The 25834-nt window shown below is 38.6% G+C and overlaps 1 protein-coding gene across 4 annotated transcripts in view; it reads left to right on the top strand.

Moving 5' to 3' along the window:
• Celf2 (CUGBP Elav-like family member 2) overlaps positions 1-25834 on the top strand; it is an 826625-nt gene that overhangs the window by 200597 nt on the left and 600194 nt on the right. For 3 of the 4 annotated variants that reach the window (XM_040756181.1, XM_040756178.1, XM_040756180.1), the window contains one exon: positions 4882-4980. The gene's annotated coding sequence lies outside the window, so the exon portion shown is untranslated. The remainder of the gene's footprint in view (positions 1-4881; positions 4981-25834) is intronic. The other variant, XM_040756182.1, reaches the window with a different exon arrangement.

Genomic DNA, 25834 nt, shown 5'->3' with positions numbered 1-25834 from the left:
TGATCTGGGCTCTGATAAAATCCTCCATGTCAGGATCTGGTGAACTAGTTTTTCACTAGAGTTCTCCTTTTCTCCCTTACTCCTGGAAAAACACTGTAGGGTTTTCTGCAGTATTTTCTTTGACAACCCAATTAAGTTCTAGAGTTAGCATTCACAAAAATATAAGAGAACTTATGTCTACATCTCTCTGATGTTTACAGTTCTCAGCCCTGTCCATACTGAGACTTCAGCAACCCATGAATTGCAGTTCCTTAATCTATATTCTATCCATGACTACCATGGAGGTTTCTACTCCATGTGCTGTGATTCTCTGTATCTGCCAATAATATGTCTCCATTGTAGGAGGGGGCAGATTATCCTGGCCCTACTTCTCCTATCAATATATGAAGCATTGTTGATTTGATAGTCAGTTCTGTTAGAGTTGACATGTAGAATTGAAGATGAGAATTACTTTCAGATTTCCCAAATTTAGAAACACAAGCTTCAAATTTGGGCAATTAAATTGAGCATGTCTTTATAATCAGTCATTATGCAAAGGGCTGGATGAGCTAACTAGTTAACCTTTAATTGCCTCCATTTATTAATAAGATAAACCTTTTAATATGGTCCAAAAGAAGCAGATCTTATCAGCACAGCTGCTCATGGTTTTGTTTGACAGATGTAAGGTAATGATAGCCAAAGCAATGTATGGGCTAGGAAAAGAAATCTGCCAGGATTATTCTCTGGAGACATTACAGTATACAATTATAATGATCATAAAATACTTAGGGGGAATCACATCATTTCCATCCTCAAAATTAATAGAAATACACTGAGTACCATTCACACTGGCCATACTGGCTGGTTTTATGTGTCAACATGACACAAGCTGGAGTCATCACAGGGGAAAGAACCTCAGTTGAGAAAATATCTCCATGAGATCCAGCTGTAAGGCATTTTGACAATTAGTGATTGATGGGGGAGGCCCAGCTTATGATGGGTGATCCCATTCCTGAGATGGTGGTGCTGGGTTCTATAAGAAAGCAAGCTGAGCAAACCAGAGGAAATAAACCAGTAAGCTGCACCCCTCCCTGGCCTCTGCATCAGTTCCTGTTTCCAGAATCCAGCCATGCTTGAGTTCCTGTTCAGTCTTCCTCCAATGGCAGACTATGACCTGGATGTGTAACCCAAACAAATCGTTTTCTCCCCAACTTGCTTTTCTGTCATGGTGTTTCATTGCAGCAACAGAAACCCTAAGACAGTGGCCAAATATGTCTTAGTGCTTGTGGACAGAACCATGAGCAGCAACCTTTTCCACTGGATAATAAAGTATATGGCTAAAGAAAAGTCTGGCCATGTTAATGTGAATCATATGATAAAACTAAAAAGAAAACTCGTTTTTGGGAAGCCCAGAAGCGGTTCTGTTTAGGTTTGGTCTAAAAAACATAAAGAAAGCCACACTCTCACCTTGGACTCTTAGTGGAGGGTCTAGGCCCTGCCCTGGTTGAAATGACAGACTATGGACACCCCCATGGAAGGCCTCACCCTCCTTGGGGAAATGAGAGGATATTGGGGAGTTGGTGGGAGGGCGCGGGAGGAGGGGAGGGAAAGGGAAAGGGACCTGGAACTGACATGTGAAGCAACCTTGTTTCTAATTTAAATTTAAATTTTAAAATAAAATATTTTAAAAAACATAGAGGAAAGCCTTGGATTTCTTTAAGGTTCTCTGAGACCATCAGGAGTATATCACTTGGGTATTTGTTGAAAATTATATTTGTTACTGTTCTTATCATGGCAGAGTACTTCGTAGAAACGACTCAAGGTAGGGGAGATTGATTTGGGCTTATGATTTTAGAGAATGTAGTTGATCATGGCAACAAGGGCATGACAGAGACAGTTTGAGGTTACTTAATGGCAGCAGTCAGGCAGAAGATAGTTCAAAGAGAAACTAGGCTCAGTTATAACCTTATTGCCTACACAAATGACTCGTGTCTGCCAGGGAGGCCTCACATCCAAAAGATTGCACAGCCTGTTCAAACAGTGCCTCCAGCTGCTGCCCCACTGCTCAAATACATATGCCTCAGTGAACTATTTCACAAAAACTATAACAAAATGCACATTTTTGGTACCCTACCATGAAACACTGAATCAACACTTCTGAAATTGGACCTAGAATCCGGAGTTTCTTAAAGGTCCATTGAGTGACTGCTAACCTAACATAACAGTAGTGACCCTCCATTGTGTGGCTCATACATCCCTGACGTAATAGAGTGCTATAACTGGTTTCATCCCTCTGAACATATTCTCTGTAATTAATTTGTATCATATGTATCATATCATAAATGACCCAAAGCAAGCTGACTTGGCCTTTGGGATACTCCTATCTGCCATCTGCTAAATAATAATCCAAATTGTTCAGCATCAATTGATTGAATCATTCTGTTGATCAGAAGAGCTGCTAACTGTTGAGAGTGGGACAATGGACACACATTATACTGGGTTGTGGGATTCCCGCCCGGTTCAGAAGCTGCCTCAGATACACCAAATAACACACGAGACACTATATTAGTTATAATGCTCTTGGCAGGTGACTAGGATTTCTTATGGGCTAGCTCTGTCTTAAGAATTAACCTATAACTACTAATATATTTACTTCTACATGGTCTTATCTTACCGAGAGCACCAGATGCATGAGTCCTCTCCTCCCAGGATCACATGGAGACTTCTCTTACTACACTTCCCAGAATCCTCTTTGCCTCCTAGTCCCACCTATCTTGCTTCCCTATTGGCCAACAGTGTTTTATTCATCAACTAATAAGAGAAACATATCAATACTATGTAATAAGGGGCCTGGAATTAACAGTCTTTCTAGGTCACTTTTCAAGACAATCACTTGAAAATTTGACCTAGCAAGTTACTCATTTCAGTCTAAATGCATCCTCCTATTTGAGTTGATCAGCCAAGCAAATGTATTACCAAACTACTTCTTTGGCTTATTTTGACTATTCTATTCAGTTGCCAGACATCAAAATATTTTCTTTTTATTACTCATATGCATGGACCTTAGCATTAAACAAACTAACATACAAAAAAACAAAACAAAACATTTCAAAGCTGGTAGCCTCCAGTTGATATTTTAAGGTTAGTATGTCATATCTAATATCTTATGAAGTACAATGGCTACTTAAAATTGTTTTTACCTTGCTGTGCCCAAATATTTTAAACTCTAAGGACTGAGAACTGTTAAAGAAGGTTAGTAAATTGAAAAGGATCATGTGCTGCTTTTAAGCTGTTTTTTCCTGTGTAGATGGCCGCAGTCTTCTTAGACAAATTGTGTATGTAGCCTAAATGCATGTTATTGCAGAACACCAGGTATCAGTTCTGTATATATCTCTATGGGTGCAGTAAACAGACTTAGAGATCTGGCTCCTCATTAAAGTCAAGCGCTCACTATTTCCAGAACTGAGTTCCATAACTACCCACCTGTATGTTACAGACAAGTGAGAAATAGATGAATGATAGTCTGATAGATGCTTAATTGTATAGGTATATGATAAATAAATTAATAATAATTGATGATATAAAGAGATGACCAATAGAAAATTGATTAGATAGATAAATGATAGATAGCTAGACGACAGACTAATAGATGCTTGATTAGATAGACAGATGATAGATGCATAGATACATAAATTAGATAGATAGATAGATAGATGATAGACAAATGGTAGTTTGATAGATGATTGATTAGATACTCACTTATGTGTTATAGTTCTCTTGAAGAATATTTTTACTTACTCCATAATGAGTTAATATTTTAGCTATTCTTATCAAATAATAAGGATAATTTTGAACAATTATCAAAATGGACTTTGTAAATTTCAGAATTTAGTAGTAAAACCAGCACACACATTCTGTCACTAAAAACCAAAGATTCAACTTGTACATAGGTTGGTCATTTTCATGGTCAATCGTGAGGACTTACATTATCCCAGAAGAAAATATACTTTTATTTTGGCAGTTTGTAAGGCTATCCGTCCTATTTTATTGAATGTCCTCAATATTTAGCAGTTGTTCACATTACTTCCCATTCCTCCAACAAAGCTAAAATCAATTACAGCCTCGTCCAGGTGTCAGTAAGTTTCTTAAAGGTCCAGGTAGTAGTTCTTTTAAGATGTTCATGCCATGCTCTCTCCTTTCTAACAACTCATATCTGTCACTTTACTGTAAAGGCCACCACAGAATGTGGGCAAAGGTGTGTGACTGAATTCCAGTTACACTTTATAGATACTAACATTTGAATTTTACTTTAAAATTTTCACATCGAGACATCTTCTTCCTTTGATTTTTTCCCAACCATCTGGAAAAGCAAAAATGATTCTTAGCTTATAAACCACATAAAAACAGGATGTTGTTTGAAGTTGAACCATCAACTCTAGTTTGCCAACTCCTGGCATAGGATAGTAGATTTCAGGGTCATAGACCAACCCTAACTGTAGAAGGTATAAATCAATGGAACAATATTTTACAGTGTTGAAGACTAAGAAAGATTCTTTTACAGCTGAAATTTCACTCCTGCCTTCACTTGAATAGTGACTGTTCAATTAAAACAATGGCTGATTTGCATAAACAACTCTGAATCTCACTTGTCAAACATAACTCTAGTCCAACGGTGATGTCATTCAAGTTCCAAAAACAACATAATAGGAAGAGAGAACCAACTCCTAAAACGGTCCTCTGGCCTTCACACACATACACAGAAACACACAAAATAAATAAATAAATAAATATGGTTTTATTTAAAATCAGAAGTTTTTAACAATTACATGATTGAATTGAAAAAGCTTTCTCAAATTGGAAAACAGTATTTCATTCCCTGGATGCATATTTGTTTTTGTTTAGGTCTACGCTGCTGTAGGAAGGAGTGAACAAGTCAGTCATTGAGGTAAGAACACTGTCTTCTTCAGACCAGAGGAGCACCGTGTAGTCTCCACCCAGAAGGTAGTGATGGCACTTTACTCTCTTGCTTCTTTTCTCCTTCTCACACTTTGCTGAGACATAAACATTTTGGTTCTTTCTGTTGAGAATTTTCTCCTCTGGAATCTGAATATTGTTGAGTCTGAACTTTGTGCCTTGGGGTCATGTTTACAGAGGCATTTTGTTGTTGGATGTTGCTGCATCTGTAATAGATCACTCTTTGATTTCACATTCTTGTATTACTAATGCTTTGATTTTATTGAGGGGTGCTTTTGCTTCCTGAACACATGAGTTTCTTCTTTAAAAAAATAAGAGGATTTATAAAATGGTTATTAAAAGTCTTTTCAGAAAAGTAGTTCTGTGGTTCTGTGGATATGCTTTTGAGAATGGAAGCTGTCAAATATGCTTATATATTGACTCCACTCTTGAATGGACACAATGTCACCCAGGCCATAATTCACATTCCTTCCATCCCCCAGTGTCAGTAAAACCAAGAAACTAGACCTCAGAAAAGATATATCGGTATTCTTAAGCTAATAAAATTGTGTCTAAAGTCAAAATAATGATTTCCTCTCTTAAATAATTTGCTATGGAGCTTTCCCTGCTAGTGTATTTCAGTATCTAGACACAGGAGTGACTTAAACACAGCCCATTTTCAAGGAAGAAAAAAATCTAGAAATTAACCAGCTGTTTTCAAGCCATCCTCACAGAACATCTCTTCCCAAGTCCGTTCCCTCTTGTCTTTAGCTTATTAAGTACTATTGCATTGGATACTGAGGATCCACACTCTGGAGTATTTGGTACTGATAAGTGATTGCTGCTAATAGCAGTTTCATTCATTAGAGCTGTTTAATGTGTTTTGGTTTTGTTGATTTTCATGGTTGTGTTTCTCATTTTTACCAACACATTCCCTGTTTCTGTTTCTTTTCAATGTTTTAATCCAATTACCAACTCTGTAAACAAGCGTTTGCCACATCTACAGTAAGTGCACTGAACTGTAGTGGAAGTGATTTCTGATTAACGACAAGCTCATTTCTAAGGGACACAAGGAACAGCATGCAGTGAACTGAAGAAAAGAGTAATGGAAAATTTCTTGTTAGGTGACTATGGCACAGATGCCGAACACAGATGCTAAACAAACAAAAAGTCACAGACTTCTAAAACACAAAGGTATTTTTCTAGATAGTGGTTCTGATCTGAGTAATACATGATCAGCTTGGTTATAAGAGAAAATATGTTGCATATTCTGCAAATCCAGACTTTCATTAATATTGGGGTTAGACTTTCTATGAGAGTGGCAAAAAACAAACAATTTAACTCTTGAAATCCCAGAGGCAAAAATCATTAAGCAAGAATAACTTTAGGGTTTGAATTTCTGATCCTCTTATATTTTTGGTGGTCCCTTTTTACTCTACCATTTCTAGATTGCCTACTTTCATGTTGTCACAAAAGAAGAAAAACTGATATATCTTGGTCATTGACAAAGAATTAATAACAATTTAAGAAAGTGCCCTGTTAAGGCTTCTACATGCTGCCTGAGAGGCAGGCCTTAAGAAGAGATACAGAAGGTAAGGGGGATTGCAATTGTTGTAGTAGGAACTCACAAATGAACAAATAAAGTCAGAGCTCTTTCCCAGAATCCCTGCAGTTTGGGAACTATACACCACAGACTAAGTAATTCTTCCATGAATGTGAAGGGTGATTAAGATCATGTACTCAGAGCTAGAGTCAGAACCAAATGAGCTTGAATCTCAGTGATGGCTAGCATATGAGTGATAAGTGGGGGATGGGGAAATCCCATCCCACTGGAAAGATTAGTAAAAACTAATTTAAGAATCAAAACTAACAACAAAATGTTTGTCAAATAAGGACAGTTTCCATCCCAAGAATAGAACATTAATTTTGAAGCAGGTAAATCTGAGAACCCAGATACACAGTTTATAGAGTCTGGGCAAGTCATCAGGGATGCTGAGACAATAAGCTTTGAACCATGCCAACTGATATTTTCACATCATAGAATACTAGTTTTTGTGCTTAGAAACTAGATACAAATGACCCTAGGATCTAAACTATCTGCTTCATTGGAATTATGAGGATTTTTCAAGACTTGTCAGGACAAGTTTACTGCAATGGTGGGAAATAAAAATAAGTGAAGTCTCGACCTAGTCAGTGCCCATTATAGGTTGACAAGCATGCAGGAATTGACATCTAAGGTTACAGGGATTGGCTCTAAACTTGGTACCACCTTCCTTTTTCAAAGACAAGAAGTCAGTTTTTCTTCTGCCTTGTGGTGGATTTGTATGGTGTAGTTTTATTGCACTTAGTAATTCAGTCCTACATGTGTCAAATCATCAAATTTCCATAGTATTTAAGAAGCATTTAACTGCCAAATGATGAATAAAATGTGTGATTTAAACACTGAAATCTAAAGTTTAATGTCACTTTTATGGTTTCATGATGTACTATAAAGTACAGATCATAACTTACAGTGACAATGGCAGTCACCCACTACATTCTGCAAATTTGCCTCTCATGATATCAAAACATACCTGACTGTAAAGTTCATTTCCAGCTGTGACCCAGGAATCATAACTTTGATTTCAAAGCTCTTAGATTATATATCAGAGGCCAAGTTCTAAGTGACAAGAAGGTGGTCATTTGAATCCAATTGTTTGAAGCTGGCTCAATAGCTCAGGACTTTTGTTGAGAGATGAGGCAGCTCTTTCTGTGATGTGGGATGGTGTGGGTGCAAAAGAATCTGTCTCCTAAATAAACCATGGGACTGTAGAACCTAAATAAAGAGGATGACAGAGAATAATGCAAGTAAGAGTCTTAGTAAATGAAAACTGACATTCAGATGGCCAATGATCTACTTTGTTTTTTCTGTATTGATGATATTTTTAGAACCATTTCCTCTACCCAAGAGGACACTTCAAAATGTAATGATGGCAAAGGGTGTGGGCTATCCTCTTTGAGTTTTATAATACACATCTAGGCAAGTAAGTGCTAAGTTTTCAGGATGCTTCAGTGTGGTATGATGAGGAATTTCGGGGGGGGCGGGTATTTCCACAATGCCAACATAGAGCTGTGTTAATACTACACAACCTTGTGCTACTTTGAAGATGACATGCAAAGGGGTTTGAAGTTATCACCATGAGCATTTAGATCAGGGAGCTTTCACAGAGAACTTAGTTTCTGTAAGTCTTTGGTAGGTCTAATATCCATAGATCCTTGTTTACTCACCCTTTCAGACTAAACAGAGAAAAGTCCTCATCACCCTGGATGGTTGAGTCCACCATATGCCTCGACCTGTTTCATCCCAGAAAAGAAAGTCACATTATGTGACTAAGGGCTGCTCTTATGGTTATACTAGGATGGTATATTGGGATTACAATTACACATTTTTGGATCAGCCTTACATAGTGGTTTTCCTACCTGAATTCCTGAGGAAATGTCTCCTGTGCTGATCCTTAGTTTAGGAAACCAAGGCAGTAACTTATGCCTGTTGTTTCTACACACAGGCTGTTTCTGCATTTGAACACTGGAGTATTTTTTCCCTTCCTAGTATCTCAAAGAAGACTTTGTTAGAGAATAGCTATAAAAATCAGCATATGCAAAACACTGATACTCTGGGACTGCCTTGATTTTCATGGCTGCCCAGAATCTCTACCTGAAAGGACTGCCTTAGAAATAGAAAAGGTTCATTTTCCTCCACCCCAGTCTTGCTATGCAGATCTCACCAGAGAGATGAATGTGCTCTTTAAAAATTTATTTCCTTGGCAGTTTCTCTTCCCATAAATGGGAACCTGGGATCTCATAAAACCGAATTAAAATTATCAAATGCTATTGAACCAACCTAATGAAAATTTTAACCAAAAGTCATTGTAAATTAGGTGATATACTGAGAATGCAAGCCTTTGTAAAGTAGATATTGTTCTTGTGTAAACTCATGAATGGAGACTTTCTTGAAGAAATTACTTCTTAATAACATCAGAAAGTCGTTGGCTGAGTAAATATCTCCCCGGGCACTCACTGAGGTTCCTGAATTTAAATGCTTACTCACACTTCTTATTTGTCACAATTCCTAATGAGTTTTTCTTTATGAAATCATTATTAGTATGAGAAAGTAAAAATTTGTACCGAATTTCTAGATTAATGCTCTTTTGAAGACCTCAAGGGGTTGAATTTTTTTCTTGCTGAAACACAACATTTACATAATTTCTATTGCCCCGATGTTTATACTCCTCAACCCACTGTCATTTTGCTACCTGAAGCAGGAGTAAGAAAAATGATCTGAACAGGCAGAATGGCTGGGATTCTGCTAAGAGGAGCAACAAGCCTGCTTAAAGGGCCTGATGGTAAAAATCATGCCTTCCACCCTGGCCTGTGAAGCATGTGAAGTCTTCACAGATACTCTTTCTAAAGTCCATAGTCCCAATAAGCCCTGGTGCTTCTGTACACCTCTGAACATTCACAGCCAAGTTCAGGGTGTGCTGAGCCATTCCCTGGGTTATGGCTGTGAATAAGAATGGCCCACATAAGGTCATATATTTGAATGCTTGGTCATCAAGGAGTGAGATACTTGAGAAGGAATGGGAGGGTATGGCCTTGTGGAGATCAGTATGGCCATGTTGGAGGACGAATGTCACTAAGGGTGGACTTGAGATTTCAAAAGCCCAAGCCCGGCCCTTGCTGCCTGCTGCCTACCTGCTGTTGTGTTCCCCAACATTAACAATGAACTAAATCTCTGAAACTGTAAGCAAGACCCATTTAAATGCTTGTTTTCATAAGTGTTGCTGTGGTCATAGCATCTCTTTACAGTAGTAGAACATATTATACTTTTAGCCTTAGGATGGTACCTGCATTCTTTTCACATTGCAACAGATGGTCTGAGCTCACTCGTACAGAGGCCAGAAATGTAGGTCCTATTGGTTCAGCTTATAACTATCAATATATTCTAAACTGCACACCCTTTAGGGTAGGAAGGGAAATAAGCTTGCTTATAAACAGACCTGAACTGCCTTGCACATGGCATGTCAAGAATGGTGTTCCCACTGCCATTCTCAGAAAGAAAAATGCAAACAAATTATCACTGTTGTCCTCTAGTGCTGCCTACATCCTGCCCAGACTCCTGCAATTTGTTGTAAGGAGACCAAACTGGATAATAGCTTTATTTCACCATGGATTGAAACAATAGGATATTTGATGCACTGCTATTATGAAGACATCTTAAATGTAACACAGAAACCTCAATGTAAATATAAGTGTGTGTGTGTGTGTGTGTGTGTGTGTGTGTGTGTTCATATGAGTGCATGGTGTACATGGAAGCCAGAAGACATCCTTGGGCTTCTTATCTTATTAACTATTGGAACTACTGTGTTGTTTAAAATAGAGCATATCATTAGCCCAGAACTTGCCAAGTAGGTTAGACTGACTGACCATCAGATTCCAGCAGTCTACCTTTCTCTGCATCACCGGTGCCAGGATTACAAATACACATGAGCATGTCTGGCTTTTTATTTAGACTCTGTGTCTTAAACTTGGGTTCTGAGACTACCTTACTGACTAAGTCATATCTTCAGGCCAGTGCACAGCTTGTTGATCACTACATATTTGAGGAACATTTGCTTTTTGATTTATTTCACTGAACCTACCTAAAAATCGAATCTGTTGGTAGGGTGGGGTATAGGTATAATTCTAGAACTTGGGAGGTAAAAGCAAGGTCATCCAGCCTGGGCTACAGAGGGGGTACATAAGATCCTCTCTCAATAAAATAAATAAAAATAAATGAATCAACAATTAGAGACCACTCTGTTGTTATATAATTAGTTGTATGAAAATGAATGCAGTTCTTTCTGAATGCCATATACATGTTTATAAAAGTTAATTTTATAAGTCCTCATCAAAAATTAAAACATATTTTAATATACTTTAAAGTATTGTATTTTTGAAACACATATGCTTAATATAATTATCAAAAGATATTCTAGAGTTTGGACCGATGATACTATTCTTAGGCAAACCCCAGAGATAGTATTCAAATCATAATAGCAGAAAAAAAATTTCCCCAAGAACCTAAATTGACAAATAGCTGAATACACACAGCAAACTACCATAAGGACAGCCTACATTAAATGAAATATTTTAAACAGAGGTCGAGTTTAGTCCCATATTATGCTACTGGTTGATTGAAATACATATATGCTAACAAAATTCTGTATCTATAGATAACATTTTCCTGCTGAATTTCATCAGGAAATCAAATATGAAACCCCACAGGAAATCTTCTCTAGGCCACTTCATTTAAGAAATATAGGTGAAGAGAATATGAAGCATCATAGAAGACCTCCACATGGGAACTGTATCAGGGTCGCTTAGACAAGGCTGCAGTTAATGCCATGACCATATCTACAACCCTACAGTATGCAAACACAGGTAATAGGAGCAACAGTTTCCAGTCAGTACTATGATTATCTCTGAATATCATTTTCCCAAAATTCTTTATTTCCTTCTTCTCTTCACAACCTCCATGGTACATTTCTCCTCTGTAGAAGTTTCTGGCACCATACTTGAAATTTCCAGAACCTTGCACCTTTCCTTCTTTAGACTAACTGGTTATGAAAGTGCTTAGCACAGCATATGATGCAAGGTAAATTCTATAAGCATACACAACTTTCTTTTCTATGTTCTTCCTAATTGTAAATATTTGTAAAAATAAAAATGCTAACCAAGAGTGAGAGGACATGCCTAAATTACAAGTGATGCCCTTAAGATCTAGTGTAAGCCAGACTATGATGATCTTTGCTGGAAACAAACATGTTTCTTAGTTTATCAACCTATACAATAAAAAAGTATCTACATAAGCTTAGTAAGAGATGCCATACATATGCATATGCAACACACTCTCTGTGATGTTCCAAAGGTTCCAAAGTGATAAAATGAATTACAGGCACCCAACTGACCATAGCTCAGAGCTTAAAGATAGAACTCCCTGATGTAACTGCTTCCAAGTGAAGCTACCTTAGGAAACTTGACTTATTTCTTGCTTCAATTTTTTTCCAGATAGTTCTTTTGGTTTTACATTAAATAATAAAATATATTTAAGATGATAGTATCGTGGAAGTCATATATTATTACTCTGACACATGATTTTGAATGAGGCCAAAAAGTTGCTGTCCACCTGGAACATTTGACAACTCTATAAAATATCAAACCCAGAGCAGTAGTATACTAAGTAGAGTATTCTAAGTAACAGGCTGGGGACATTACAAAGCCTGGGAATTACCAGTATAGTGATAGATTTCTGCAGGACAAGTAAGGTGCAAAAATGTATTAGTAAGTTACCAAACAGCCCTTGAATGAGAAGCTGCCAATTAGAAGCAGAAGGACCACATGTCCCACTTCACTGAGAATGTACTTGAGCACTGCAGAGGCCCAGAAGTAAGAGTCAGAAACCCTCTAGAAATCAGCTCTACAGGCATCAGTGGCAACGGTCTTAGTCTTCTATTATAACTAACAACAGCCATTTATGTCTTCAGAGTCCTGAAGACTAAGATCACAATATCAGTAGGGTTGGAGAGCTCTTTCCTAGTTTGTAGACTACTAGCTTTTACCTGAGTCCTCGTGTAGTGGAGTGGAACTGGCTATCTTTCTGGGGATCCTTTTTATCTATTGCCACATCACTTTTAAAATGTCTGATCTTGTTTGGGGACCTTTCTATTGAAGCACTGGTCGTCACATGAGAGTGGGAGGCTCAATGACCTTAGTGCCTCCAAAATGTCCCACCTCTAGTACTACCTCCTTGGAGATGGGAACGCAACAGCCATTGGAGTTAAGCCTGAGTTTGATTGAGCCGTTTCTTTCAATATACACCAGGACCTTGTAGAATATGGTGAGACAATCAATCAGTGTTAGTCCAGCTAAGGGAGCCTATAAGGCTCCAAGAGGAGAGCTTACCCTACTGCAATTGATTAATTAGCATGGAGTGGTGGGTGCTCCACAGAGTAGGCTATTCTCTCTCTCTCTCTCTCTCTCTCTCTCTCTCTCTCTCTCTCTCTCTCTCTCTCTCTCTCTCTCCTTATGTATGTATAACAACTGGATTCTGTGCTATTTGAATCAATAACTAGTATCTTCACATCTCAATACGGGGAGGATTAAATAAGGAAAAAAAACAAACTTATGAAAGTGCTTAACAAAGCACTGGATGCAAAGCAAATGATGAACACATGCATGTGCTTCTCTTGGTTCTTCCTGAATGTTCTTCCTACATAATAAAGAAATACAAGGCAAGAGTGAGAGGTCATCTGTCACTTGCGGCTGAGGCAGGAAGACCGGTAGATAGACAACAGCTTCAGACAAGGTGAGATCTTGCGTCTAAACAGAAAGGAGGGATGGAAGTGACTCAGTTTTCTCAAAATCACATATCCATTTACTTTCACAGTAACCATACAAACTATAAACCAGGAGTCAGAGTTGGGCCATCTCTAAAACTGCGCTCATGAGACAGCACACTTGGGCTCAGCTATTTCCCAGCTGACTTCCGCTTTATTCTCTCTTGCTCTATGGAAAAGTTGATAATAAAAGAATTCTCATGACAATTAACTATTTTTGTCATAAGCAAACCACAAAGGGTGGGGCTGGGATTACAGCTCAAGAGTAGAACATTTGCCTAGCATCCTCAATGCACTGGGTTTTATTGCTAGAAGTAGCAAAAAAATAATGATGCAAAAATTAAAGAGGATTTCTACAAGGTGGCAGAGCAGTCAGAATTGAGTTTGTCCTTTAAGCAACACTCATGTAGAGCTATTGCCATCTTAGTCATCACTCTTGATTGTGAAGCTAACTAATGATTTGTCTTTTCAACAATCCTGCAGGTGAGCACTAGAATTAACAAACTCATGCCACCATATCTAATGTTTTTACATGGGTTCTGGGACTCAAATACACACCTCCTCTGACTGACTGAGCCTCCCACCCCACTCACAGACATGTTTTTCATGAGCAAATATAGTAGATGCAAAAGATCTTTTGAAAACTATACCAATTATATTATATTTTATATATTCATATTTATATACATACATATCAAACTTACCAAAGAAAGTCAAACATGGTTTTTTCACTTGAGTTTCTGAAAAGGTAGAGTCTATGCATATTACTTTTGTCATTGATTATAGGCTCACTCAACAACCCAGGCTGATCTTGAATTTACAGTGTTCACACTCTTCTCCATCCTCCTTAGTATTGAAATTAAAGACATGTACTACAGTGTTTAACTAATAATATGTCTTTGAAGATTACTCCATTCATGTCATTTCCTACATGATCACAGAGTAGTTACCCTGATAATAGTCAGACCCAGATTTAAACCCACTCTGTGACAGTGGCTTTTTTTCTGCACCTGTGTTGGGAAATATGGAAAAGATGGAGATACCAATGGTGAACAATTCACACGTAGTCTTTGTCTGAGTAGAGAGCTAAAGAATGGTGGCACAATTTGAAAATAATTTAAGGCAGTCTCATTACTGTAAGTGATAACAATAAGAACAATGGTTCTCAGTTGTCAAAGTATTATCTGAAAATGGAAGTGGAGTTTGATCTGGCACGTGCAGGGTGTTTGGAGTTAGCTAGGCAGAAGAAGTAGGGTGGAAATGAAGTATTGAGCTATGAGAAGTACCCTCCACAGAGGGGAACATGATGGATCCTAACTAAAAGGAGATGACAGCTTAACCACAAAATGTCTTTGGTGTTTGAAACCCCAAAAAGTGGCCAGTCACAATGGGAGCATCAGGAGAAGAGTTTTAGAAAGAAACTGACATCTCCTGGTTCCTTGCTCACCATTATAGGGGTTATGTTTTTTTAGAACCCTGGAAAAATGCTCTGCTCTTATTCTCTTTCTCTGTCTCTCTCTGCCCCCCTCTCTCTTTCTCTCTCTCTCTCAGTCTGTGTCTGTGTGTGTGTGTACATATACACTCCCATGCAACTGTGCATGCAAAGACTAGAGGTCAATAATGGATGGCCACCTGTCTCATTATCCAGTGTAGTTTTCGAAATGGGATCTCTCACTGAACTTGGTGTTAGCTCACTGATTGGCTAGACTGAGTTGTCACTGAGCAACAGCCAGTGAGCCCTGAGACATCTGCCACTGGGCCCACATTCCTTGGATTTAGATGTGTGCCACTGCGTCCAGCTTCTTTACATGAGTGATGGAGATCTGAACTTTAGTCTTCAAGATTCAGCAGGCACTTTAACCATTAAGTCATCTCCCCTGGTCCCTACTCTAAGCTGTTACACTGGAATAGAGAGATTTAATTCCTACACAATCACAGTGACTTATATTGAGGACTAGAATGACATCTTGAACATCTCAGATTTCACAAATTTCTGCTTCCTGTTTAGGGGAGTTTGGTCTTATTGCTACAGAAATAGCAAAACCCTAAATATTTAAATGCTGACATTTCAGAAAAGCTTCACCTCCGCCTTTAGCTGAAAATATCAACCCCACTGGACATGTGGCATCCCCAGATAAAGTACTGATTCTTTTAGCTTCAGTCTTTGTTCTTATTAATATGCTAAGAGGGCTCCTAGCAGTAGCATACAGATCTGGAGATTATGCTTCACTGTGGATTAATCATTGAGTCTTCTAGTGGGAAGAGGCTTAATTCTGGGAGAGACAGAGTAAGAGACCAATTACAGGAAAGCTGATCCTGTGGAATGAGTGGCACTGCAGAGAAAGGGAGAGCAACTCACACTTTATACTGCCATTCATTCCCTATCATCTCCTGGTGGTATGGGAGATGTGATGTGGAACTCCCAAACACCAGGTGCTAGCCTCATTATTCCTTCTGCCAGGCCTCAACTCAATGACTAAACCATGGTGTCTCACTTTGTCTTACTAATACCATAAAATCTAAGCGTGAGGCTGGGTAATTAATTAAAATGGTAGAGTACTTACCTGGTATGTCCTAGATCCTGTCCCCAGTGCGTGCAAGCACACACACACACACACACACACACACACACACACACACACACGTCAATCAGTTCATTCTTTCATTTATTCATACAGCAGTCCTCAACTGTAGCTACTTATAGAAACTCAAAGTGAGAATTCATTCCCACTGGAATAAAAGGCCAGGCTCCAGGTTTAAAGCTCAGCCACAGGCAATATAGTCAGGTTGCAGGGAGTGCCTGGGAAGAGCTGCCTTCTATGAGCCAGCAGCCCAAGCCAGCACCAAATGCCTTCCCAAGCTGCTAGGAAGGATTAGATCTAGGGAACTGCAACAGAGAAAGATGCAAATATCCCCCAAGAATGGGGACAAATACAAGCCTCAGTTCCAAGTGTCAATTACTAGAAGTCTCCAGAGCCTGGTTAAAAATAGATATGCAGGTTTCTTTGTTCATGTTTCAGAAAGGGTCATCCTATCAAATCAAATTCCCATCAACCTCTTATCACCCAAGAGCTGAGTTGTCAACCATTTGCAACTGTAAGTTTCACTTATGCCATTGTCACAGTGCCCAAATTAACACAGAGCCTTTCAATTTTATTAAAATGCCGTAGTTCTCAGGTTTCCATAGAACTTGCACAGGATGGAGGTACAATAAACAAAAGATATGCAAGCATTGCTGTGGCCTGGCTTCGTGTTTTCCCAAGCAGCCTACCCCAGTGTGTTTGTGCCAGAGCTAGGAGGAAAGGGACAGAACTGGGAATAGTCCCCGTTGCCAGAAGGCAAATTTCACCAGCCAAGATGCAGCATGGGCTGAAGACAGAGAGAAGTTACATCCTTTTCCATTTGTGCTGGCACCTCAATTAGAGGCCTTTATCAAGTCTCTCATGCTATAATGCTGTGCTTAGACGATCCCCACCTTGGCCCAAGAAATACTGTGGGAATGAATGAAGTTTGTCCTGAATTACTCATGGAAATCTTCTGTTAAAAGTGCTCAAATCTACAGCAAACTCCAAACTAGGCCTGGTTATTGAAGGACCCACCGTGCAGATATTCCCAAATAACAAACCCTCTACAAGTCAGTTTGATTTGACTCTAGTATTTTATGATTGTTTTTGGTTTTGGTTTTTGAGGGGACTTGTTTTCCTAATTTGTTTTATTATTTATTAAATGTGTATTCTGTTCTGTGAACCCCGCCTGGCTGTAAACAAAAGAGTACAGAAGAGGACTGAAGTAACCAAAAAATCAAGAGAAAGGAAACATAGACAAAAAAATGAACAATTTACAAAACATTCAATGTGGATTTGATTTTAGAGAGACAAATGCATGCATGTGTGCATCTGTGTGTATGTATGTGTTATGTTATATATGTGTGGAGGCCTGAGGTGAGTGTCATGTGCGTCCCTCTGTTGTATTACTTTGGGTTTTAAATCATGGGCTTTTGCTGAACTGAGGTTGACTGATTGAGTAAAATTCACTGGCCAGTGCGTTTCAGGGATCCTCCTGGCTCAGCATCCCCATTGCTGAGACTGCAGGCTGTGTGACTTTTAAGTGGGTTTCAGGAATCCACACTCAATCCCTCATATTAGTGACTGAGCCATCTCCCCAGCCCTAACTTCTCTGCAGAAATCTTCTCACTTGATTGACTGTTTGTATCTTTTTGTCTATGAACATTTGTGGTTTAATCTTGTAGTGTGTTTCCTCCCTCCCACCAATCCAAACCAATGACTTCAGCCATGTTGATACTGGGACATTATACCAAGCCAAATATGTCTCTACTGTATTTGCTTCCACAAATACACAAAAGTTTTAAGAATTACTCTTAAAGGAAATAAAATCTATTTTTATTGGCAGAATTTTATTAGGACTTGGGTATTCTGGGGACTGGGCTGTGGTTCAGGTAATAGAGTGTGCCTAGCACAAGAAAGCTCTAGGTTTACTCCCCAGCTCTGTATAACACAGGTGTGATAGTGCATGTCTGTAATGTCATCACTGAGATAGTAGACACAGGAATATCAGAAGTTCAAGATCATCCTCTGCCAGCCTGTGCTACATGAGGCCCTATCAGAGAAAGGGCTAAGAGATGACTCATTGGGTGATGGCTGAGTTCAGTCTCTGTGACCACATAATGGAAGGCATTATAATCTGACTGCCACATACATGCTGTGCCAAGTGTGCACACAGATACACATGTAAACAAAGAAAATGTAGTACATTTTTAAAAGCCCAATAAAAGCACTCAGGCATTATATTTACTGTTTAGGTTTTGTTTTCATTTTGGGCTTTTCACAGGAGGAGTGGACCCCCCAGCCTCGGACCTACCAAGCCAGGCTTCTATCACTGAGCTCCATCTCTAGCTCATATTTCTCTCTAAATGTCAGCATTGTTTCTCTGACCTTCCCCCCATGTAGCTGGACCTCCTCATAATATAAGTAAAAGGTCAAAGGTCCTACAAAGCCAACTCTGTTAAGAACCACTTACAGGGTTTATGTCAAGGGGCCAAGCTGTTTCAGAAATCATGTCATCTCCTGAGGGTCCCAGCCTGATTACTTGCTGTTAGACTCTTGAGGTATTGGCCTGCAGTACCCTCTGATTCATCTGTCTATAGCCTGCATATCCTACCAAATAACAAATAAGCACCTCGTGGTCCGTACGGTTGCCCAGAATAGATCTAAACTGGTCATATGCCAGAGCCTATTCAATTACAGTAGCCATCACAAATACTTTTCATGCCTGATAGCAATAGATGAGGAGTCCTAAAAGGGGACCCTAAATAAATGTGAAAACACCACATAGCTAGTCAGTAGGGGAAGAATTCAAAGCTAGGAGTGCCGATTGCAAGTCAAGAGCATTCTACCTCCTTCCCGCTACATGGTACTAGCCTGATTCAGTCAATAGTATAGCTACCACATCTGTTTTCACATCTTTAACATCTGACACCTCTCCTCACCACTGCAGTTCCATTAAAAACACAGAATGTGCTAACTTCAGTGCAAAAGCATGACTTCCAACTCTCCATGCTTCCCAAAGGCTCTTAAACATAAATCAAAGCAGAATATATGCAAGATAGGGAATGCTTTTAAGTAGTTCCCTAGTTGGTTCTATTGCACAGCCATGGCTGGGGACCATTCAGCAGCCTTAGCAGAAGGTAGGTTAGGAAACAATATTATGAAGTGATGTGTAGGAAAAGCACAGAATCATTAGGCTCTGAACCCCATTTACTCTTATATGTTTGAACCTTTTAGCATACCAACTTGTATAGCTCTTTCTCAGATAAGGGGAAAACTGCATGCAAGTTGGGCCTCCCTGTTTCTGGAAAGGAGAATCACAATATTTGGCAATGGGGCAGCTTAGTAGACTAGAGTGTTGAGTAAAAGAACATATGCAAGAATCTAGGGAGATCTCTTAGTGAGGAAAATGCTTGCTGTACAAACATGAAGACCTGAGTTCCGATCCCAAGCACCCATGTAAAGGCCAAGTCTAGTGGTCCATGTCTGTAACCCCAGGACTACGGTAAGAGGCAGGTAGATGCTAGGGGCTCACTGTCCAGCCCGTCTAGCCAAAATAGCAAGCTTCTGCTTCAGTGAAAAACCCTATCTCAAGAGTAAGATAGATAACAAAAGAAGCAGATATCTGAAGTCAACACCTTACCTACAAGTGCACACACACACACACACACACACACACACACACACACGTGAGTGTACCTATATACATGTGTGCACTTGGACACACACAGAGAACATATGTAAAATCTCTTCTAACATGGAGATCTGTGATTGCTAAGAAAAAAGTTATAATAATGCTGAAAGGTAACTATTAAAATAGCCCTTTCCTTTGTCCCTCATGGGGCATTTACAGCAGACAGTCCATCGTTCTTGCTTTAGTACTCTGTAAGCCAGATCATTATTTGAAACCCCTGCAGTCCCGATGCCATTTCTGAGCAGAGATTTAATGCATGAATCCTAGAGTGAGATTTCTGATTACCAAGACTTCATTATCTTTATGAAACAAGTGGTAATACGTATGGGCAAATTTTATCATAGACTGTTAAATCTGAGCCACCATTGTCAAAATAAATGGAGAAAGCATATTGTGTGATTTAGTTTCCCTGGTATGTTTTTTTTCCTATCTGTTTGCATACCCACTCATCTGCAAAATTTGGTAATTCACAATGGGTCTCTCTGTCATTAGTCTGAATTAGAAAGTTCCTACTGTATTTTAAGAAATCAAATTGAAGACCTCAGGAGGTTGAAACGCTTGAAATTATCTAAATGATTTTCATTATCATAGCTCAGATTTTTATTAAACATGTTATTACTTTTCAGAAATAATGAACAATAATATAATAATTAATAATCAAACATACATCAAGGGGTACTTCATCTGAAACTGCAAAATTAAATGGCTGATGATCAGGGCCTGTGGCAGTGAAAAGGAGTTGTGAGTCTCTCTGAGGCTTTTTTGTAAGTTGGGGTTTTGGTTTGTTTGTTTTTGTTTTCAAGCTATGCTACTATCCCAGAATTCAGGAGATTGAAACAAGAGAATTCTCACTAGTTCAAATCCAACCTGGGCTTCATGGTAAGTTCCAGGTAGGTTCTGGAACTTTTTCATTTATTGTTTATTTATTTCTTCATGAATTCATTTGTTTGTAATGTGTATGGTGTTGGGACCCGAACCCAGGGCTTTGTGCATGCTAGGCAAGTACTCTACCACTGATCTCCACTCTCATCTCTGTATAGATCTTTAGTTAGACAGTTTGAGTTCAGTGACCTCCATGACTCTCTCACCACACCTCACTGCCTGTCTACAATGGTCTCGTACATCTGGGTCATCAGGACTCAACATAGAAACAGAAGTTGTCACTGGAACCATAGTTTATGATGGCAAGAGAATGCCAGCATTCCAATTAGCCACCCACCCACTGCCAGGTTTGCTAAGCAAGACACAAAGAACCACTTTTAAGAATAGTTTCCCTTCATTTTGTCCCTTCTACCTACCCAGTTGAGTTATTTCTGGCATCTTCTACAAATAAACACTCAAACCCACATACGTGAAGTGCTTTTTATGAAAGCAAGAGTTACTTTTCCTTTGCCTTTCTCTGGTTCAGAAGGCATCTTTCTGGTCTTTACAGAGTTAAGAAAGCTCAGGGTCAGACCTCCACAGCAATAGGATAACCTAAAGCATTTGCATTTAAAACATTGAATTCTGCATTGTGGAATAAAAGGTTGTGTTTGAACTTCAAGGAGAAGGAGGGGGAGTAATAGGAAGTGTGAAGAAAGTCCATCTAAAATTATGAACAAAATTCTAAAATGGAGCCAGAAACTTTCCACTTAGTAATTTAGTACTTAGGGGATCAGAAGTCCATGATAGACTGGGGGCCAGACACTGCCATGAGGTTCTCAGACTCTCTCTCTCTCTCTCTCTCTCTCTCTCTCTCTCTCTCTCTCTCTCTCTCTCTCTCTCTCTCTATCTCTATCTATCTATCTATCTATCTATCTCTATCTCTATCTCTGTCTCTATCTCTCTCCCAGTATAGGGTTCCTTATTCAATTTGCTTGTAAGTTTGGCTAATAATATGACCCATTTTATATGCACTATGGGCTACCCTGTAGCATAAAGACCTGTTTTCAGGAACTTAACCTTACACCAAGGTCCCTTCTACATCTACTTTACCTGGTAGTAGTGAGCAAATCAAGTTATTTGGATGAATCTGCCATATCACCTGCATACTAAGGAAGAGCTTGTATGTGCTTATTCATCTTTATCCTGGTCCCCACACATCAAACATTTAGTTTAGTTTAAAGGTGAACCTTAACAGTTTTTGTTTCAGGAGTGAGCTGATAAATAAGGGATTTAATGTGTCAGCAAATCATTTAAGTGGGTTTTGCACTATTTTTGCACCCTAATCATATCCCCCCCAACTCCAATATTGTTCTTACTCTAAAAATCTCCTTCAGCCTCTTTCATTCACTCTTCGGAGTACATGCTAAGTGGAGCACTGAAGAAGGAGTAGAAAGGATCTGCCAGAGATAAAATGTAGGAGAGTTCACAATTCCTTGCCATGTAAAATGTACAGTATAACCTGATTTTATCCCCAGGTCTTAAAGCAGCAAATAGAAATAACAGCGGTAAAGGATAGAAAGAAGGTCCATTACTTAAGAGAACATACCATAATCTTTCAGAGAACCCAATTCAGTTCCTAGTACCTACATTGGATGGGTCACATCCATGTATGACTCCAACTCTGGGAGATTTGAAGCCTTCTCTTGGCTTCTAAGGGCCACAGCATGCATATTGCCACAGATACACAAACATACACACAATTAAAATGTAAACCTTTACAAAAAACCACAGTGTTGGTGATGGAGAAAGGGAAAGGATAGAGAGACTGAACTCAGGTCATTGGGGATCAAGAGAAACCACTGACACTGTCAAGTGACTAGATTTAAAAGAAAACTGGCATAATGTCAAACAACATACTAAAAATCTGATGGACTGTGTGACTGCAACAAATATTGTGCTGTTTTGCCTAATGTGAAACCAGTTCTGTTACTACAAAAGGCAGGTCAGTGTGTACCCATTTTGTTAGTCTGCTTGAATTAAAAAGGCCAACCTATCTCATTTGTTCATTGATCTGTATATTTAGTTTGGTCAATTCTCAAAGCTTTAAAAAACCTAAAGGTAATTATAATTATCTATGCCTCTGTTGACTTTTACAACAAGGTCTAATCCTTAGTTATCTGTGCTTTAGTGATCTATGCCCTTGTCCCTTTTAGCAACATGGTCTAATCCTTACTTCTAATCCTGTCTAAATTTGTGTATTCAGATCAGGAAAGGGAACAGATATGGTCCTAACACCTTCTGATTTAGAGGGTGGTCCATAGACAGCTAATATAAGTTGTGATGGATCTATGATAATTTGACAGTTAGGGGCTGCTGGCATCTTCATTTAAATGGAAGTATTAGGAGATCATGTGAAGGAGAAGTTGCCACTAAAACAGAGTCTTTGGGTCACAGATAAAAATTAAAGGGCATAGAGGAAGGAAAAAAATCAAGGATAAATAGTGTCCTCTCTTATATTTCTTTCCAATACCCTAACCCATGAACTCAGAAACAATGTATTACATGTAGATACTAACATGACCATATATGCTAAATCTCAGAACCAGAAAGCACCATGAGGAAATTCAGACTCCAGAAGCCTTTGTTCATGAGAATATCTTATGGGAGACCCTGATACTGTTGCTACTCAAACTAATTGATTAATGTTTGGCTGGTACCTTAAGACACAAGACAAGGAGCTTATACAGCACCTAAAAGCCAAAGAAGGACTTGGTACATATAAAACACCTTTAACTTAAGACCTATCAGAAATACTATCAATATATAAAAGTAATAGAATTGAAAAGAGTATTCAGTATAGGGCTTCAAAGTAGAAAAATTAAATTAGAGATTATTCCACTCTTTTCTTTTAGTTATTTATCTTGTTTTCTTCTCTTTTTAATAACTACGTCTTATTTTGGGATCTTGCTTTGGAACCAGATATAAAAGACGTTTCCAAGCCAAGAATGAAGGTCTACATATATGATTAAAATAACAGACTGAGAACGATTGATAATATTTAAAATTTGGCATGGTGGCTCATGTCTGCAGTCCCAGCACTAAGGAGGCTGAGAGGCTGAGGCAAGAGGACTGGGTGGTCAAAGTTAACTTTGACAATATAAGAATAACAAATCCAGCATGGATTATACAAGAGCCTGGATTAAACAAACTGAAATAAACAAACAGTTTTAGACAAAACAAACAGAAGAATGAAAATTATATTTAAGTTGAGAAATGATGACCTTGTTATTGTGTTATTATTGACTTTGACCATTTCAAACACACACACACACACACACACACACACACACACACACACACACCACACACACACACTACATTTTTATGCGAGAAAATGAAGCTGTCATTATAAAAACTCTGTACAAGCAAAGGCTATTTCTGGCTCATGGTCTTTGAGCCGCCTGCCCTTGCAAGGTGTTATGTGTGCAATATGTGCTTCATAAATACTCAGATATGGGAAGGATGATGATGACAACAACCTTTGCCAAATGCCAATTACAGGACATCCAGTCAAGGCTTCATGGGTCAATACATCAGCAGAAAAGAAGCAGCAAATGGAATTAAAATAATGTATCTGTTTGTTCATTGTTAATGGCTGCTATGAATTTGAATTAGGCCAGTAATTGCTTCCCTGATATGAGAGCAAAATGCCAAGGTAAAGACTGTAATTAACATTCTAAAGGAATGGAAGCCCAGAGTGTGGGGACTCCTTTGAAAAGAATTCTCCATTCTCCTTTTCTCTTTTGCCAGCCCCTTTCCTAATTTCTTAGCAAGCTTTGATTTCCAAACTTCAGATTTTTACTGGTTTTGGTGTTGCTGTTCTCCATTTGTCTTCCACTAATTCTGGCTTTAACCAGTGCTCTCAGCTCTGAAGCTTGTGATTTCCCTGTTTGAAAAAAGAAAAGTTAGGACTGGATAGAATTTCACCCCCAGCATATGCATATAGGGAATCTTGATGAGCAGACAGCCAAAGATTTGGAAGTGCTCAATGTTTAAAGTAATACTAATTGTTCAAGCTCCTCTGTATAGATGGGAAAATGAAAACATGTCCTTCCAGCACTTCTAATCATTATTTGACAAGAAGTGGTCAGGATAATGGCTCAAGCTCTTCAAAGCAGAGAAAATCATCTGACTTGGTTACATCCATAAGAAGTGAGGAGAACTGGAGTAAATCTGAAACATAAAGCACTTGGCTTTTTCAAATTTTCTGTTTGTGCTCTCCTCCTTTCACTGGTTAGGTCTGTGACAAGAGAGCATCGTCTATGTCTGTACCACCTAATCTACTGTAAAAATCCATCTCCCAAAAAGAAACAGATCTCTTGAACCAAGAATATTCATTTTGTCTACTTCCTGGTGGCACCTTGCTCAGTTGCTGGATGTATATCAGAAAGATGTTTTTAACCCATGGGAAAAAACAAAACAAACAAACAAGCAAACATACAAAAAAAAAACGTCCTTTTTACTTTACAAACACTAAAATATTTTCCTTCCTTTTCCCCCTCTTCTTATTCACCTTTCTTCTTTATCCTCATCTTTCTTTCTCTTACCTTTTGTCCTTTTTGAGGTAGGGTCTTCCTATGTAGCCTGTACTAGACTTCTACTCAAAATCCTTCTGCTTCTATCTTGCCAGTGCTAGAATCATAGGCAAGGACTACCACATTCTTCTGAAAAAAATGTTTTAAGAATAAAATGTAAAAAACATTTTTTCTTTACATAGGCATAGACTACAAACTTAGAAAGAGGGAAAATGTATTTCTCAAATTGCAATGTGTAGGTAGGCTCTTGCAATGATAAAGACATTGCCATCATAAAGTGGCAGTAAGGAGATGGGTTTGCAGTAAGAGACCCATCATTTGTGAATAATTGCTGTTCATATAACAATTTCCTATGAGTAGGATTTTATTTTTTAAGTAAACATAGTTGATTACAGGCGATAGTTCCATCTGTGAGTTCTGTTTATTCAAAAATATATATTCAAGGATATACCCCTATCTGTAGTGCCATTTTAATGCATAACTGAATGTAACTGAAGAATATATTTGACCTGATATTATGATTAAAGAACAAATTGTTTGGATGAAAATCAATGGCATTGGGTACCCACTACTTAGTGAGCTTAAAATTCGATTGTTTTTCATTTTTGTTCCTCTCTTGGAATGACTCTAAAATGTCAGATTTTGTCTCAGTAGCAGTAGGGGTTCCATCTGCAGGATCAGTGACATGCAGCAGCTTCATGAGAGATGCTAAAATGAATTAGCAGAATCACTATAAAGCTGTGAGTGTATCTGTGTACCTCTATTAGGAGT

This window comes from Mesocricetus auratus, unplaced genomic scaffold (genome assembly GCF_017639785.1).
Source record: "Mesocricetus auratus isolate SY011 unplaced genomic scaffold, BCM_Maur_2.0 Super-Scaffold_100013, whole genome shotgun sequence".
Classification (NCBI taxonomy): domain Eukaryota; kingdom Metazoa; phylum Chordata; class Mammalia; order Rodentia; family Cricetidae; genus Mesocricetus; species Mesocricetus auratus.
The sequence above is the reverse complement of the archived record's forward strand: the minus strand, read 5'-3'. Positions and strand labels throughout refer to the sequence as shown.